The sequence below is a fragment of the Octopus sinensis genome, linkage group LG7, assembly GCF_006345805.1.
Source record: "Octopus sinensis linkage group LG7, ASM634580v1, whole genome shotgun sequence".
Lineage (NCBI taxonomy): Eukaryota > Metazoa > Mollusca > Cephalopoda > Octopoda > Octopodidae > Octopus > Octopus sinensis.
In genome coordinates this window covers 73,851,962-73,871,961 of record NC_043003.1, presented here as the reverse complement: position 1 = coordinate 73,871,961, position 20,000 = coordinate 73,851,962, and positions in this window count along the sequence as shown.

The window sequence follows — 20,000 nt, the reverse complement described above, 5'->3', positions numbered from 1 at the left end:
GGCTACAGAAAATATTCTGCTCAATACCACAGATTTGCTTGTCAGTTGTTTGACCTAACCATTGAGCATGTCCCTTAGTGCTGACGATATGTGCATCTCTGATCACGAGCAGAAGTAGTGGGGGAGCATCATAGCCATGTGTTGAGAGGGATTCTTTGGGGTTTGAATAGTTCACTCTGGAAACATGGGGGTGTTCTTTCAACATCCTTAAACAACCCTTATTCAGGGACCGTTTGACGGGATGGGCTACTCAACCTGAAGAAAATTCTACTGGGCCCCACCTGCAAGGTCATGTGCTGTTATCTTGATATGAGACACATGTCGCGCACATATGGTTGTGAATGCATGTGCCTGGTGTACCTTTATCAGACGGGTAGTCAGATGGGTATATTGGGCTTCGTATATTTTACCCCAGTGTCACTTTGATGCATGAACTGCTCTCTCACTCAATATAATAATATAATAATTCTGATCTTAACTGATTTGCTTGTCAATTGAGATTTTCTTTGGCAGCTGACGATAGTGCATTACAGGTCACGATCAGAAAATATGGGTATTTCGTTCAACATCCTTTAACCACCCTTATTCAACTGCCAGGAGAATTTTCATACTGTTTATCTTGAATGACATCGCCACGCCACACTCATATGGCTGTAATGCATGTACCTGGTGTATTTTTATCAGACGGGTACATTTACCCAGGGTTACTTTCTGGCATGCACAACTCTCTTACTCATAATAATAATAATAATAATAATAATAATAATAATTATAATTATAATAATAGTAATAATAATAAAAGATGGGCTACAGCAAATATTCTGCTCAGTACCACAGATCTGCTTGTCAGTTGTTTGACCTTAACCAGTTGAGCATGTCCCATAGTGGCTGACGGTATGTGCATCTCTGGAAACATGGGTGGTTCGTTCCACATCCGTAAACAACCCTTATTCAGGGACCTTTTGAGCGGGATGGGTTACTCGACCAGAAGAAAATTCTAACTGGGCCCCACTTGCAAGGTCATGCGCTGTTAAATCTTGATGTGAGTTCACCATGTCGCGCAAACGTGGTTGTGATACATGTGCCTAGTGTTCCCTTATGAAACGGGTAGTCATGATGGGTATACTGGGCTTCGTATATTTTACCCCAGTGTCATTTCGATGGCATACACTCCTCTCTCACTCAATAATAATAATAATAATAATAATAATAATAATAATAATAATAATAATAATAATAATAATAATAATAATAATAATAATAAGTTATATAAGTATATATATATATAGATACTTATAAAAAGGAGTGAAGGAAGGAGAAGTGGAGGAAGTAGTATTAGAAGAAGAAGAAGAAGAAGAAGAAGAAGAAGAAGAAGAAGAAGAAGAAGAAGAAGAAGAAGAAGAAGAAGAAGAAGAAGAAGAAGAAGAAGAAGAAGAGGAAGAAGAATCCTTTCTACTAGAGGCACAATGATACTTTTTGGATGGTATGGATTACAAATCATGCATCTCTTAGTTATTGTATATATCCCAGCAGATGAAAACAGACCACTAAAAGAGAGTAATGTTTCCTTATATATTTGTAAAAGGAAACTAGACAGTGCACTGGAATCATACAAGTAACAGAAAATAATTGATGAAATATACTAATTGATGCGATGATACTAATGCATGAATGCAGGCCATAAAAGAAATCAAATACATTCAAAAATTCCTTTGATCGAGGTATGCCTTGAAAGTGAAATAGTTGACGGACTATTTTATTGTTTGTTATACATCCAGTGCATCAGCAGTTTAATTCACCGACAGTTTCTTTTTCTTTTTACATGTTAACTTAATTCAAGTTTCTGACCTCAAAAAACATCCTCTGTCCTCCTACTAGCCCTTATACTATGTAAGAGGTCGAGTGTGTTACCTTTTTGCTTTCACTCAACGATATAGAAGAATGACATAATTATGGACACTAGATCTCTAAGTCACCACCATAAATGAACAGCACTTTTGATATAATTTTAAATGGGATGCCTAGAGCATGGTTTTTTCAATCATGTTGTGCTGATAGAAAATTATTTTGTAGCTAAAGAGAGCTGAGAATTTAAATTTTGCAATGGAACTCGGTAGGTATAGTGGTAATTATTTAGTATTACAGACTATGAGCATAAACATGGTGCTTTAGTCGGCGATATTAAAACCGATATAATTTTTGAAAAGCACATTACATAAAATCTTTCAATTTGTCTTCACAGTATTGTGAAGAGTAAAACTAATCAAACGCTATACTTGCCGTACCTGCAGTTTATTTCGGATACACGAGAACTGTCATAATTATATATACTGTAACAACGTATATTCATGAATCTGTTTATATCATGATAATGTCTGTAACATTTGATAACTGTCAAAGTTAACATAAATAGATGATTCGTTGAGGTATATTTACATGAGAAATTCTTTTCAATATGAATTAGGTTTTAATATCTATATCATTAAATGCCAATGTTTCAAAGTTACATTTCAATTAGTATTTTCGACAGCACGAATAATAGACCGTAGCCACTTTATTACATAAATGTAATTTACTTTCAAATAAATGGAATTATTTTATCAAATTAATATTGTTCTTCTGCTTCAAATGAAACGTCTTCATTTCCTTTACCGTCTAATAGAATCGCAAAGTGTTCACATTGCATTGACAAGTAATTATTCTTCTAAAATTCTTTTGTTTGGTACAAATCTTGAATGAATTTGATCTGATTTGCAGAATCAAACTTTTACTTTTACAAATTACAAAATCAAATTTTCACCGTAACATATTCCGCAATTTTATTATAAGGTAACAATTTGAATAGCGAATTTCTAAAGACTTAATATTATTAATTTGAGAATGCATCAATAGAGCTAATTCATTGGTTCGATGTCATAAATATATTCAGAAAGTGTATCGTACTTTGAATTAAATCATGCGATATATAAGACAAAGGATATTGGGTGACGATACTTTTAAAAAGATCGATGCCGGAATGTTTTAAAATCAGAAAGCCTTAGGAATTATGTAAATACAAAAACGTCAATAATCGGTTATTCCGCAATATCATCCTACACCAGTTTAGTTCCGTAAAATGAAAATTGGCCACAATTTAGAATGTTGAAAATTGGCCACAATTCAGAATGTTGAAAATTGGCCACAATTGAGAATGCTGAAAATTGGCCACAAGTTGAGATGTTGAAGTACATATAGGACAGAAAATATGACATTTTAGAGCTTCAGAGACGAATGGAAAAATAGAAGTGACTATTAACTGGATGAAGAAGTAATCTGAATTATTGCAACAGAGAGCAAGATCTCGCACCAAGTGATGGTGATAATCTACTTGATGGGTTAAGGATCCAAAAGAAATTGGTAGTAAGGACTTCATGTATACACTTGGCATTTCGTTTTCAGTGATACATATTGTAAATAATAGACTCCATAAATGTTATTTTAATTTACGTTAAATGTAATTTGAGTGTCTATTTCATTTTACAAAAACTTTCTGTTCTTTGAATTAAATTTAGTAATTTTAGGTTTCAGATTTTAAATTTTATTACCCTTAAGTGAAGCAAACTCCTTTATATGATTGCAATTAATGTAATGTAGTTACACTTCGCAGCGAATCTGGCGTTGCATTTATGATTTTAAGTCAAATCGAAGTTAAGTACGTTTTGACATAATTTTAAAAATATGTTGCTGTGTAGCATTAGCAGGAGTTATACCACAATAAATACAAGGGATAAAATATGACATGCACGCATGTAAGATAATTAAATAACACTAGTTTAATATTCAGTTGCGAATTAATTATAAAAATTAAATAAATACATACTATTATAATTTCTTACACAGTGAATCATATTGCCGAAATTACTTAACCTTCATAATCTTTATCATGTTCTTTCTTTTCTCTAAATCACCCCCTTTCTCTCCTTATATCTTAATCTTTCTTTCTTTCTCCATATTGCATCCGGTAATTAGTTATTTTTCTTGCAACATTTGAGCGGAAATTCTTAAACATCGCAGGTTAATAACAAGAACATTTAAGCGACCTTGGTGAAACACATCTACCTTTAAATGTGTAGCTTTCAAGCTCTCTATTCGCATTTATATAAGACGTCAGAAGTCCTGATCTAAAACAGCTAATTAACAAAGTTTGAAGGTCATAGAAATATACAATGGAAAAATCAGAATTAACGTGAATCAGTTCATGATTCAAACTTAGACGCAAAAGTAATCTGAGGTTTCTATAGACACAGTGGTTCCAGGAAGTGTAATTAAAACGTCATGAAATACGTAACAAATAAACCATAAGTTAAGGAGACATGAGGAAGTATTTTACCAATCACCATCGTCAATCTTCGACTGCCACCTTCTATTTATGTATACGCACAAGACATACACACACAAATATAAGTATATTGATATATCTCCAAAATGGGGACGAATACCAACACATCAGTGTGGCGCAATTGTGAAGATCTCTTCATATAAAACTGTTGCTTGACTTGCTAACCAACTATCAAAGCACACACATACACACACACACACACACACACACACACATATATATATATATAATATATATATATATATATATATATTGAAGGTACTCCGTCGGTTACGACGACGAGGATCTCAGGGATACGATCAACAGGACAGCTTGCTCGTGAAATTAACGTGCAAGTAGCTGTGCATCGTACAGGCGCATAGTTCTCAGGGAGACTCAGCGTGATACAGTGTGACAAGGCTGGCCCTTTTAAATAGAGGTGCTATTTCAGCTAAGTGATTGCCAGCTAAGTGAACTAGAGCAAGGGGAAATAAAGTGTCTTGCTCAAGGACACAACGCGTGGCCGGGAATTGAACTCGCGAACTTAGGATCGTGAGCCGAATACTCCAACCAATAAGCCACGCGCCTTCACATAGTGGTTGGAATAACTGTCCAAGAGATATGAATATCCGTTATTACTATAGGTATACGTTACTCATGTTAAACCTGGGCATGAGTATGCATGTGTACTATGCTCATAGGGTATAAAAAATAACAAAATAGACAAGAGTTTACCAGGAATCAAATTTAAATTAAGTGTTTGGTGTGTGTGTGTGTATTTGTGTGTGTGTGTGTATTTGTGTGTGTGTGTGCGTCTGTGTGTGTGAAAGTGTATCTCAATGTGCACGGGATTCTGCATATAGAACCTATATTTGACAAAATGTATAAACAAATGACGTAACGTGTATTGAATGTAAAAACGAACGGGAGACCAACAAAGGGTCTGTAATTCTTCATCAGTTATCAACCAAATTGATACTATTCACATTTGCACACTTGACGGTAAGACTGGGTGCTTTCCAATTGGCGGTTCTGCAATAAAATGTTTCCTTGCAGAGTATTAGAGACAAATAGAAAGGGTAGAATAGAAGTGAGAGGGTAAGAGAAAATATAAGGATGACTGAACAATGAAACAGAGAATTTGCAACTGGACCAATGTAAGAAAGAAAGAATATATATATATATAATATATATATATATATATATATATATATATATATATATATATACACACAGACACATGCGCACACACATATTCACAGACACACATACATGCATACGTGAGGTCGCTAAGGATGAAATGTCCGATCTTATGCACCAAGTTTGAGAGTCGATAACTATAATGTTCAATTCTGAATTTTTTTTGTTTTACAAAAACGAGGTGTTACATCACCACTTTTCGAAATGCAGTTCATACGGTCTGTTTATTGTACATTTTCTCATGTAAATCAGTTTTTGTGAACCGATGGATCGATAAAAAAATTATTGTTGTTTATGAATATGAGTTCCGTCGTAAAACTAATTCATTCCAGACAGCTCGAAATATCAACGAGGTGTTTGGTGAAGGTGAGGTAAATGAGCGCACTCTACGTTGATGGTTTGAGAAGTTCCTTACTCTTGAAAATCAGCCCCGTGGTAGACTTGGGACCAAGGTAGATAATTATGAGCTGGAAACTGTAATGGAAGTGGATACGTCTCAAACTACACGTGAATTAGTAGTAAGGTTTGACGTTTCAATTCCAACTGTACAGGAACATGTGAAACAAGTCGGCAACGAAAAGAAGCTGGAGAAGTGGGTACCTCACGAACTGAACGAGCTTTAAATGACACGTCATCTTGAAACTTGCTGTTCTTTGTTGTCACAGCATAAAAGCGAACCAATTTTGCATCGTATTGTTACGCGTGATGAAAAATGCGTTATTTTCAATAATAGTATGCATTTTACACGGCGGTTGGATAGAGACGAAGTGCTATAACACAATCCAAAAACGAATATTCACCAAAACAAGTAAATAGTATCTGTCTGGTGGTCCAGCGCTGGTGTCATCCACTGCAGCTTCATGGTATGTCAATTACAGCAGATGTATACATAAACCAATTGGATGAAATGATGAGTGAACTTGCAATTAAACAACCGAGGTTGGTCAATAGAGACAGGCCAATTCTCTTACAAGACAACTCGTCAACATGTTGCGCAAAGAACGCTACTCAAGTTACAGGAACTGAACTCGGGGGCAGTCTATCATCCACCAAATTCCCTAGACCTTGCATCACTTTTTCTAAGAATTAGACAGCATTCTGCAAGGACAAACTTCAAATCCAAAGATGAAAAATCAGCCTTTCGTGATTTCTTTAACTCTTGCTCTCCAGAATTCTTCGCTGCCGGCAAAAATAAGCTATACTAAAGGCGGCGAGCTGGCAGCAATATTAGCACGCCGGGCGAAGCGCTTAGCGGTATTTCATCTGCCGCTGCGTTCTGGGTTCAGATTCCGCCGAGGTAGACTTTTCCTTTCATTCTTTCGGGGTCGATTAAATAAGTATCAGTTACGCACTGGGGTCGATGTAATTGACTTAATCCGTTTGTCTGTCCTGGTTTTTGCCCTCTATGTGTAGCCCCTTCTGGGCAGTAAAGAAATAATAAATAAGCTAGCGATAAAATGACAAAATTGTGTTGATAATTTAGGTACATTTTTTGATTAACTGTATTGCATTTTGTTGAGATAAAGTAAAATAAACATACATTGTTAATGACCTGATATATATACTATTTATTATGTGTTTATTTCAACGGGAAATAAGACGTGTGAGCAAGAGTAAACTGAATGTTAGTTGTGTTAATGTGCAAATACGTATATAAAGAATTTCTGCTTCATTTTTAATGCTAGTCGTGGGTGAGTAGTCAGTATCTATGATTACTTTCCGGCCTGCGATGTATGTTAGCAGGAAGAGTAGAAAATTTACTCAGTCCTAAAATCCGGCTCGATTTCTGACGACAAAAAATACTAGTGTGGGGTATTGATGCATGATGTATCCTGCATAAAATCGGATATTGCTCCACCTACTGGCTTCCTCACAGTTTTCATAAACTAAATATCTCACACAGCCCTTATCTCGAACCTTGCTTCAGCTACAGATTTGTGCTCTGAAAGCTATATACTATTCTGCAGACACTTTACAACAGATGACGTTTCTATACCATATATTACATTACTGATAGCATCCCATATCAGTTGCAGTATACGGATTTCCATTTCATTTAGCTTTAATTTAATTTCATTATATTTGCATTAGATAAGACAGAATGACTAATTAATGTTATTAAATTTTTAATTTCTCGTCTACCAAATAGCATTGCATTTAATCATATTCTGCTACTCCAACTTTTAATTTTAGTATTCATCCACCATTCACTGATATATCAACCAAAATCTCACGTAACCTTATACTGTGAGAAGAGTTGTTAAGACTTGACCAATTCTGATTTTATGGTCTTCATACTTATCAAATGAAGGCATTTTAATACAATTGACGAACATAAATATAATTCTACGTTTAATGATATATGATGTTGTAATAATATTACAACAGTGGAGATATATATTAGTTATCTGTATACGTTCAGACGTAGTTTCTGTCTACTAGTCTATCTTCCAAATATGTATCGCTCTCGTTTGCCTGTTTGCTTATCTTATTGCCTGTCTACCGGCGCATCTATCTACCTACCTACTTATCAACCTGCATAAGAGGTGGTATCAAACATTTTCCGGACTAGTTGTGTTTGATATATAATAACTTATTTACCTAAGTTCTCCCATCATATCCTTCGAAATAAACACTATATACTGCAAGACACCAGTTCCAGCGTTCCTATCACGTTTGGAATCCTGTTTGGAAGTCTTTTTCTGTAAGCGAGTCCAGGTCCTTTTGCGATTCGCTCTTGATCTCGACAACGCTGTTAAAATGATGACCTTTGAGCTGGCTTTTCATCCTTGGGAGGAGATGGAAGTCTGCAGGTGTTGAATCTGGTGAATAGAGTGGGTGCAGAACCGATATCATGTAGTTTTTTTAGAGAGACACACGAGTGAGTAAAGCTCGGTGACTCGGTGCATTGCAGCCCTCAAGAATCCAATTCTTCGCGTCCCAGAGGTCCAGTTTCTTTTGCCGAATGTCCTCCCTTAAACGCTTCCGGTCGTCGCCGTAGAACTCTCGATTAACGGTCTGGCCTGGAGGACGAATTCCCAATGCACATCTCCCAAAAGTCGATGACCATGTTACAGCTCTGTCGTGGCTTCTTTGGTTGTGGAGACGAAGAGCGCTTCCATTGTGACAACTGCTGGTTTGTCTGAAGGTCATAGCCGTACACCATCAGCGGTGCGCTGACGTAGATCTTGTCAGACTTCGACGAGTTGTTTTTCCTCCTGAATGGTCAGTAGGCAGAGGGAAAACCTGACAGAGACACGCAGTATGTTCTATTCAGATGTTAGGACTGCATTCACAGACGCATTTGACAGATCAACAATATAAATAATGTATTTGATTGTTCTGCGACTATCCTCTTCCAGAACCTGATGAATTTCCTCCGCATTTCCGGGGTTGACGTTTGTGGCAAGTTTTTCAGGTCACTCATCGTCTTCCAGAGTGGTTCTTCTGAGTTTTTTAACTAAAATATTGCTTACGGCCCATTGCCTCCTCGCCCTCACCTTGCCAAAATATGTTCAATGTCGTTGTAACAGACTTGCCAAAGTTAATGCAAGATTTCACTTTGGATCTTATTTCCAACTTGCTGTCTATGACATAATCGCAGACTACGGCATATACTTGATCATAAAAACAGTTTTCAATACATGGGAAGTAAAGACATGTTACTCGGCACACTGCCTTATTTTCATCCCTCTAAATTTTGTCACATGCACAGTAAAATAGGCAGCACTTATAGCCTACTCTTCGGAAGAAAACTTGAAAACGAAACCCCACAGTGCACGTAAAATAAGGTAATGATATTCAAAGTTTGGTTAATTGACTGACAAAACATTCTGTTCATAATATTAAATCCTGCAAGAAGCTGATATATTCTGGAATCTTTACTACACCAGTGATTTGACAGACACTGTTTGGAAGGAGAAATACGCTAGGTAACATAACATTTTTCTCCCTCCTTACATGTTACTTTATGGCATCATCAAAGAGTAAGATGGTTAAAGAAAGCGTTTTACGCGAACAAATTCTTACAAAAATGCTCACTTTCAGATGGGGTTCTGTGTCACCCCAGGACTACTGAGCGGACTTAGCTCAACAATGAAAATACTGGACAGTCTAATTGCGACTATATATTTATAAATATCCGTGTAAATGCATGGTGATCTGATACTTTTGTATATACTTCCAATGACCCACACGTACAATTAATGTTCTTAATATTTCACTTTTTTTTATTTTCTGCCTCAGCTTCTACTACATCTTCCGTCTTGTGACAAATCAGTCTCAGGCTATAAACCGCCCACAACAAAATTTAGTTCCATTTTGAAAAAAATCTATCCACGCTTGACTGATTAATCCCATTTGTGAGTATTATAATTCAAATATTTAATAATCGTCCGCGCACTTTCTTCTGATATCTTTATACATAGCCATTATAAATGGTTTTCTCTTTGTCATGTACTTCATATTTCTCTTCTTCTTCTGTTTCTTTTCTTATTTCTTCCATCCTGATGACCGCCATTTTTGTTCCTCTTTTGATTCTTTTCCTCCTTCACTTTCTTTACTTTTCTAATTCTCCTAGTTCATCTTTTTTCTGTTCTCTTCTCTTCTCTCTCGCACGAAAATGAATATCCAACGAGTTAAATGTTTTCGTTCATTTCTTTTCTCTCTTACCATCCCCAATCTACCTGTCCTGCAACACCTATCGCTCATTCATATTACCATTTCAAATATATATATATATATATATCGCCCCCTTTGATTGTATGTCTTTCACCTTCCCCATCTCTCGCTTACCCCTTTTGCTCTCACTTTTTCTTCATCTCTATCTCTGCTTTGTTAAATAATTACATATTCTTAATAACTGAAATCAATATTTCAATTTCCCTAGCATCACTTTTTTATAACATCCAATAAAGAAGAAATTGCTGGCAAATCGTACTTAACCCAGTCACTATAAGAAATACCCACACATATAAAAATATATCCTTTGTACAATCTGCAATCAAACAAGTTTAGCCGATTAGCACTGACTAAAAGATAATTACCTTTTAGTCAGTACGACTTGGTTAAACTTATTTCATAGCGGATTGTATAAATTATAATTTGTGCTTACGTATGAAGAGGTCATTAAAGATAAGTCCTCATATATAAACAGCGTATACATAAATACAAGACTCTATATAAATATACACGCGTATGTGTACAACTTAGGAGCAATATCAAAATATTGCCAACGCATTGTTTTCAGGTAACTTACCTAAACATCTCTTTACTGAGTATTCTTCCCTTCCACTATCTGGTATTGCATTGCGAAATAATATAGTATTCTGTAGAAGTTCCCGACTGCCAGGTACTTACACGTTACAAGTAGAAGGGAATAATTCTATGCAAGTATCTCATACTTCAGGACGGAATATCAATTTAACGACCCTTTAAGTGGTATGAAAAATAAAAATCAGATTCTAAGATAAGTTCTTTCCTATCGCAAGTTCAAAATTGCTTCTCTAAAAAAGTAACTAAATAAATTTGACTTCTAGCTAGACGATTCTATCCTATACAATTAAATGACGAGGGTAACCACAACTAAGTATCTATCTACCTCTCTATATATTTATTGAAGTGTGCGTGAGTGTGTGTGTATGTGCATGCGTGAGTGTGTGTGTGTGTTGGTGTTGGTGTTGAAATTGCCGTGACCTCACATATTTCACTCGTGTTATCTCTGTTATTCACTGTTTCTACCCTGTTGTCCAAATTTCGTATCCCCATACGTAACTTTTTTCTTAATCTATTTCCACTTCTGTTCAAGTGCCAGCATTTCTTTAGAGTTCGGCGCCGAGAAAGCTCTGATTTCTGTGTATTTCCATAATTTTCCTTTCATTTCATCCGGAACAACTGTTAGAGCATTAGATCATTGAATGTATCTCACATATTTTCTGTTTCCAAGTTTTTAGGTCTTCATTATATAAATTTTACGGTGTCAGTAAGTTGAGGTGTGTTACTCCACCTCAAACAGTGTAATTAATTTCTTTGCCTGTAATACCAAAGGCAATGGTAAAAAAAAAATCATTTCATGTTAAAATGTGAAGGGAAATTTATAAGAGAAACTTTTGGTGGAAATTTATACTTCATTAAATGAGACATTATAGCGATGAAGGAAGAAAAAATCGTCTTGGATTGAACAAAATACAAATAAATTTGATGAATGATTGTAGAAGATATTTTATACAATCTAAAGAGTGAAGAATACGTCAAGTAAAGCACGTCTGTGCATAGATTTTCTTCGACCCGAACAAATTCGATGGTTTCCACTTGGGTAATAGGTAATTTTTCCAAGTAACTTCTTTCGATGATTTGTGCTCATGTTTAAACAAATATCACGTTGATGAAAGTAATGTGATTTTTTCTTCTTTACAGCTCCGCCCAGATCACTTTATTTGCGTCAGTTTCTATCTTTTGTGTCTCTCTAGAATTTAAGATTTAAGAAGTAACACAGCTGACTGTTCAGACGTAATTCGAAAATCTGGCAGGGTTATGTATGGGTTTAAGAAAATAATATGAAGGATTATGAAAATTCCCAATTTCATAAATGTCTACGTAGAGTACTGTAGAAATATATTTTCCATATGTCATGACATGGAACTGTTCTTTGCCTTCCGTTTGTTCATTTTAGCTGCTCTAATATCAAGTATATTCACTGACGGCTTGTTATCTAAAGATTTGACGTTAAATCGTTTCCACAGTATGTACATGTTGTTGGTTAAGTCATGTGAATCAATACAACCTACGGTGCTTTCACATTTTAAATATTTACATCTGTGCCTTAATCTTTGATATGTAAACTAATAACTGACGTTTTTTTAGTGTTGTTCTGGCTTAATTGGTTATTGACTCAGATCCATGGTACTTCTATGCCAAAAAAAAAAGGCATATATTTTCAATCAGAGCTTCCGTGGGTGTTTCCATACAACATTTGTCCAGCAGTCTGCAGTAGAATTTTGGATTACACTGTGATACATTTAGGTTGTATGACAGATCTTTGAGATTGCTACTTCCATTAAATTAATAGCATTTTACAATTTCCAAATTCTGCTTTGACATTTAAAATCTTTTGAAAACAAATATGTTGGGTCACGATATAAAAGAACTACATTTTTTTTAAATCGAAGTAGAATTATAGAGAGAAAACATGCTAGATAGTGGCTGACGAATTATAATTAAACTAATCAGGAAATGCATGGCAAGCAATAGGAGTAACAATCCTTGTAAGAGTTCACTTGACATTTATAGACGTTTCAATCCTGCATTTGATTTGCGATGAAATAACTTCGAGTAGAAATTTCGTTATTCATGAAACAGTTCCTTTTTAAACAATATTTGTTGAAGATAAAATGATAGGCACTTTTATTTAGCCGATTCTCGCAGATGAGAAAGTTCTTTTATATCAGAAGCCCACACAATTATATTTTCATGCGCCTTGAAATATGAAATTAAAATTCGAAAATTGTTGTCAAGCAAAAGTAGAGAACAAATGCAAACAAACACCACACACTTACAGACAAACACACACGCATACACACGGATGCACACACACACACACACACCACACACACACACATATATATATATATATGTGTGTGTGTGTGTGTGGGTGTGGGTGTGTGTGTGTGGGGTGTGTGTGTGTGTGTGGTGTGTGTGGGTGTGGGTGTGTGTGTGTGGGTGTGTGTGTGTGTGTGTGGGTGTGTGTGTGTGTGTGTGTGGGTGTGTGTGTGTAATACAAAAAGGGACAACAAATAATCCAGATCGACGATACAAAAGAACAAGGACAGGTCATTCGAAGCTTCTTATCCTCAGTCAAGTACCGGGTCATCCGTATAATTTCGGCTGATTGATCTTATATATATATATATATATATATATATAATGATAAATCTCATAGCGAGTTATAAACAGTAGCGGTAACACATCGTGACGCATATTTGCCATTTCAATATGGCTAACCCTAAGGGTGGATGTTACTGTAGTTTGTAGCCCCAGGAAGATATCTCCTCCAGCTGGCTATAGACACACTATCTGTGTCCTCTCAGTATTTGTGAAGGGAAGTCATCCTCCCCGTCTTCAACTCATGATACACACGGACTCGAGTTTCAAGGTGTTTACCTATCATCAGCGTGTGACAATCATGGTTGTCGACGAGAAGTCAGCTCCCTTCACAAATACTGAGAGGACACAGATAGTGTGTCTATAGCCAGCTGGAGGAGATATCTTCCTGAGGCTACAAACTACAGTAGCATCAACCCTTAGGGGTTAGCCATATTCAAATGGCAAATATGCGTCACAATATATATATATATATATATATGCAACGGGATCTTTTTAGTTTCCGTTTATAAATTTCACTCAAAAGGCTTTTGTCGGTCTGAACTTATGGTAGAAAACATTTACCCAATGTCACGCAATTGGGTTGAACCTGGAACCATGTGGTCGGGAAGCAAACTTCGTATCACGTAGCCACGCCTGCTCCCATAAATATTCAAAGACTTTACCAACGGATGTAATCAGGCCCTGGCTATTTGTCTGCGTGCAAAAATTTCTTTCAAAATGCATGACAAGACGCAACACTCCTGGAGGGAGGACAAATGATGAATGTGACTACTTTGTGTAACGGTGATTTCTAAAACTTTTCCCCTCTGCATTTACCTCTAGTTCACCGCTCATTTTCCCGACAGATATGCTACAACGTCCGCGTTCACGTTTTTAAATGTCTTCTCGAATCCAGACTTTTGTATTGCTGCTTCAGTGCACTACTATTCGAAATTTCTTCTAGACATCTTAAGAAGACTAACAGATTCCTTCTACAATTTTTGTATCAATAGATGTATATCTAGTCCTTATCGGATAAAATTGGTCAAAGAGCAAAATAATATTTCAACTGTTACCTTTTGGTAGGATTTAACCCCTGTTTCATAGAACAATTTGATCAACTATGAATAAACAAAGCATATGCACACGGTGATTTTGAGGAATATTTTTATTTGAATTCTTGGTAAACGAGTGGACCTGTTGTATTCAGGAAACGCTTCTTCCTTCTAGCGCCGGCTTTGATGCGCGTGTGAGTTTATAATGCACAGCAACAAAAGCAGCAACTGCAACAACAATAACAAGAACAAAAACAACAACGACAACAGCAACAACAGCAACTACTACTACTACTATACTACTACTACTACTACTACTACTACTACTACTACTACTATTACTACTACTACTACTACTACTAATAATAATAATAATAATATAATAATAATAATAAGAAGAAGAAGAAGAAGAAGAAGAAGAAGAAGAAGAAGAAGAAGAAGAAGAAGAAGAAGAAGAAGAAGAAGAAGAAGAAGAAGAAGAAGAAGAAGAATATTAATAATAATTCTTTCAACCAAAGGCACAAGACCCGAAATTTTGATGGATGGGGAAAATCGATCACACCGACCACAGTACTTACTTTATCAACCAAGAAAGGATGAAGTGTTGACCAGAATTTGACATAAAGACGGACGAAACGCCGCTATACATTTTGCCTGGTTTGCTAATATACACACATACAGACACTCACACACACGTAGGTACGCAATAAGATACACGCACGTACGCGATAAGCCACACGTACGCACGAGTAATTATAGTGTGAGAGTGTCAAAATCGGTGACCAAATCAATGAATTATTTTCTTTGACAAGTAAACATTTGTTGTATTTACGAATATTTACTACAACTGAATCATATTTAATAAATGGCAATAATTTACTGCAAAACATTAGAGTGCAATATCATGTTATTTTCATATTACTAAAGATTTTCAATCATAGAAGAATTTCTGAACCTGTTGCATTTTACATTCATTGCGTATAAAAAATTTTCAAATGCTTGTTTCTATTGTTAATTAGCCCATTGTATTTACCTATATTGATTATTAGCACCATGATAATTTATAAACATATGTTATCGATTGTTTATTTACTATTATGTATTCACGTGTTTGTTTTTGGGACATAGCATTCGTGATATATCATATTTAGATTTGGGGCGTTATATTTGTCCTTATATTTTCATGCTGTTGTTTAAATTTTCTAAAAATCGTTGATTACTGTCAAACAATAGGAAAAATGATTAGAGTTTGGAGTTACATACCGTTATGTAACATAACTAGATACGAATATCGACACAATAAAGAAGTATTTTAAAAAAGTATCACAATTTGATTGGTAAAAATGTATGTAATGCGTTATGACACAGCGTTCTATGCGCAGAATCACATACCATTATAAAAGTAAGAGACTTTATATCATAGGAAAATATGTAAAATATAGTGAACTAGTGACTTCTCTACTGTTACACGTTATGCTACAATTAGATTACAGAAAACCGGAAACAATATATCTCCTGTAGTTCTAGAAGTATGTCAGTTCTGTCCAGAAAGCAATATACACCAGCAAAAATTTAAATAAAAACATAAATGGGGGGAAATATTTCATGTCACACACTCTTGAAAATTTGAGGCTCCTTTCTCGTAGTATATAACATGATATCTGTCCATTCGACACCCCGCCGGGAAAGCCTTTATAAGCCTTCAGGCGGTGAGCTAGCAGAATCATCTGCACGCCGGGCAAAAATTTTAGCGGGATGCCATCATCTTTTAAGTTCTGGTTTCAAATACCCTCGAATTTACATTTCGTTCGTTCAGGGATCAATAAAATAAGTGCCAATAGATCACTGGGTTCGACGTAATCAATTTACACCGTCACTAACATTGCTGGTCTGATTTAGAAATATGAAATAATATGTTATGTGTTCGTTGTGATAGTTGTAGAGGAATCAGTCATGTGAGAATTAGTGCCAACTAAAAACGTAATAGGTGTGATTTTACTTATATCCATAAGGACAAAGCGCATGCATTAAACTGTAATGAGGTATCGATATATCTCAAATTTGCCTGTACATGGAAGTGAGCACAGGCACAATGCAAATAGAAGCAAACAAGACAAGCTCAAACACTACACATATATTATATATATACAGAGGTTGGCCAAAATAATGGAAACGCCGTAAATACTCAAACAAATTTACTTAAATATGGAGTAGAGCTTCCTTTAGCAGTAATTATAGCTTGAATTCTACGAGATATGGACTCCTACAAAGTTTGAATTGTTTCCAAAGGAATTTTTGTCCATTCTCCAACTAAAACAGTCTTCGCTTCGTTTAGTGGTGATGGTGGAGGATATTAACTCCTTACTTGTTTTTCTAAAATGCACCATAAATGTTCAATAAAATATTGAGATCTAGGGACTGTGGTGGCCGGATAAGATGTTCGACTTCACCAGAACGTTGCTCGTGCCATTCAGTAACAACTTGAGTGAATTGGTGCATTATCATCCTGAAAGGTTGCATTTCTCTCCGGAAACAGTTCCTCAAACATAGGATGAATTTGATCAGATAAAATGCTTAGATAGACTTGACTATTAATTCTGCCATGAAGGGAAATCAATGAGTCGGCGGATTTCCAAAATACAGCCTCCAGATCATCACAGATCCTCCTCCATGTTTAACAGTTGGAAGGAGGCAATCTAGGTCAAATGCTTCGTTTGGCTGTCTTCACGTTTTTATTCGTCGGAAATAAGGTAAAGGATGACTCGTCCGAGAAAATACCATTCTTCCACTGCTCTACGGACTAATTCTGTAGGCGTTTACTCTACTCTAAACGCTTTGCATCCTTTGTTTTTGAAAGTAGTGCTTTTCTGATTGCAGCCCTCCCATGAAATCCGACATTGTGCAGCTTACGGTGGAAAGTTTTTTGTGAAAACTGGGTTATCGAGGTAGTCATTAACCTCTGCAGTAAATTCGGGACCTGTACTTTTGTGATCCTTTCTAACAATTCGCGTAAGGGTCTGACGGTCCCTATCTGAAAGATTCGGCTTTCTTCTGGAGATTTGTTTCGACGAGGAGATTTTTCCGTCTTTCTCAAAGGCTGTCATTACATTCGAGAAAGTACTTGTTGATACATCAAACATCTCGGCTGTTCCCGTTACGCTAGCGACTGCCATACGAGCACCAACAATTTGACATCTTTGAGAGTCTGATAAATCTGTCAAATTAATGAATTTTAATTACCTTTTTCTGATGATATCTGAAAGGAAGCAGCAACTTTAGCAAAATATACGAAGCAACACTAATAGTAAATAAAAAAATCATGAAAATAAACAAGCTTTATGATGCTATGATGCTAGGTTTTTGCATTATTTTGACCATTGTATATATATATATATATATATATATATATATATATATATATATATTGTGACCGGCCAGGCTATCAGATGTTGCTACACATCGCTGGTCACAATGCACTTCGCATTGTTTTAGCCTTCAAATGACGCCACCCCGCTGGCTAAGCGAGCAGGCCAACAGAAGAAGGAGTGAGAGAAAGTTGTGGCGAAGGAGTACAGTAGGGATCGCCACCTTCCCCTGCCGGAAACTCGTGGAGTTTTAGGTGTTTTCGCTCAATAAACACCTCACAACGCCCGATCCTACGATCGCGAGTACGCTGCCCTAATCACTGGGCCATTGCGCCTCCACACACGCACACGCATGCACGCGCACACACACACACACACACACACACACACACAAATATATATATATATATATATATACACACACATATGCTCTGGCAGGGCATCGAATGGACAGATATCCATTATACAATACGAGAAAGGCACCTCAAATTTCTAAGAGTATGTGACATGAAATATTTCATTTTCGCTGGTCTTCGTACAGAACTAATGTATTTCTTTAACTAACCGATAGGGCGGCTATTAGGCTAGTATATAGCTTTTAAGCAACTGACCCTGAATAGGAAGATCTGCAAACAGGTCACTTTCTTTTGTTGGAGAATTTGTTGCAATTACAGTAATGAAAACATAGGAATCTATAATTTCAGGATTGCAGGCCCGGATTCAGCACGGAATGTTTTTAATTTACTCACAGATTTAACTTTTAGATTAGAAAATTGTTAGCATACAAAAACTTTATCACAAAATTGACTTATTGTTGGTCCGGATTCGGACCGGAAAGTTTTTAATTTACTCACGGAGTCAGACTGATTCCAAAATGGTATGATATGTTGGGCTACGGCCTCTACGAGTAAAGTTGAAAAATTGTGAAACACTGACACACAGACGTTCACACTTATTATATTATATTATTATATTATACGAAGGTAGCTAACTGTCAGAATCGTTAGCACGCCGGGTGAAATGCTAGAGGTATTTCGTCTGCTGTTTGGTTTTGAGTTCGCATTCCGCCGAGGTCGACTTTACCTTTCATTCTTTAAGGGTCGTTAAAATGTGTTACAGTTACGTACTGGGGTCGATGCAATCAACTTAATCCTTACCCCAAAATGTGAGGCATTGTAATCAAATTTGAGACCTCTCCAGTAGAAAGGAATTATTAAAGCTATAAAAGTGACACGTTAACATTTATTCTATTAAATATGTTTAATTTTGGGGAAATTTTATATCAATTAATGTATATTTTACATGTGTCTGTGTGTCAGTGTGTGTATGTAGGTATATACATATATGTATAAAAGAAAGCAAAAAAAAAAATAATAAAATCGATATCGTTCAGTATGTTGGTGAGAGGAATTTCTGTCACAGAGAAATGGTTCAACAAAGTTGTACATCATCTCCCACTTTCTCTCACTCACTTTTTCTCTCTCTGTTTGTTTTATCCCCCCCCCCCGTCTCTATGCCTACTATTATTCTCACTTCATCATGAGAAATATTAGGAGCGTCATAGAAGAGTGAGAGACACTGACAGAAATTAGCTTTCGCATTTATTTTACATACATTGGGGATTTTTCCCCAATGTATGGCCAGTGAGCGTGTGTATTTATCTGTATATCAGATGTATGAGTGTGTGGGTGTAGTTGTCTGATGTCACTCTGTATGTATGTATCAGCTAAGTGGGAGGTGCGCGTATGTGTGACCTGGCAAGTAGATGAGAGTAGATGGCACCAGCACGTTTGTGCGTGTTTGATATGTTGTGTGTCTGTATGAGTTGGGGTACGTATCAGCCGTGTGCGAGAACTCGCTTTGACTAATAGCAGCCTAGTTTCCGGCAGCCATGTACGACTTCCTATGAAACTCCAAGTCTATGAAGCCAAACTGTTTATAACGTTACAATTTGGTTTCAAATAGCTGTCAGCTTTAACGATATGATGATCGTAAGGGTGGGAGCTCATATATGTGCGCGTATGTGAGTGCGTTCGCGCAAGTGCGCGTATATGAATGCATATATTACTTAGTTGTTCGAAATGAATGTCGAATGCCTTGTTAACATATCAATATAAATTATCTTGTATTTGAACATACCTTTCGTCTGTTCCATTAGAGTTC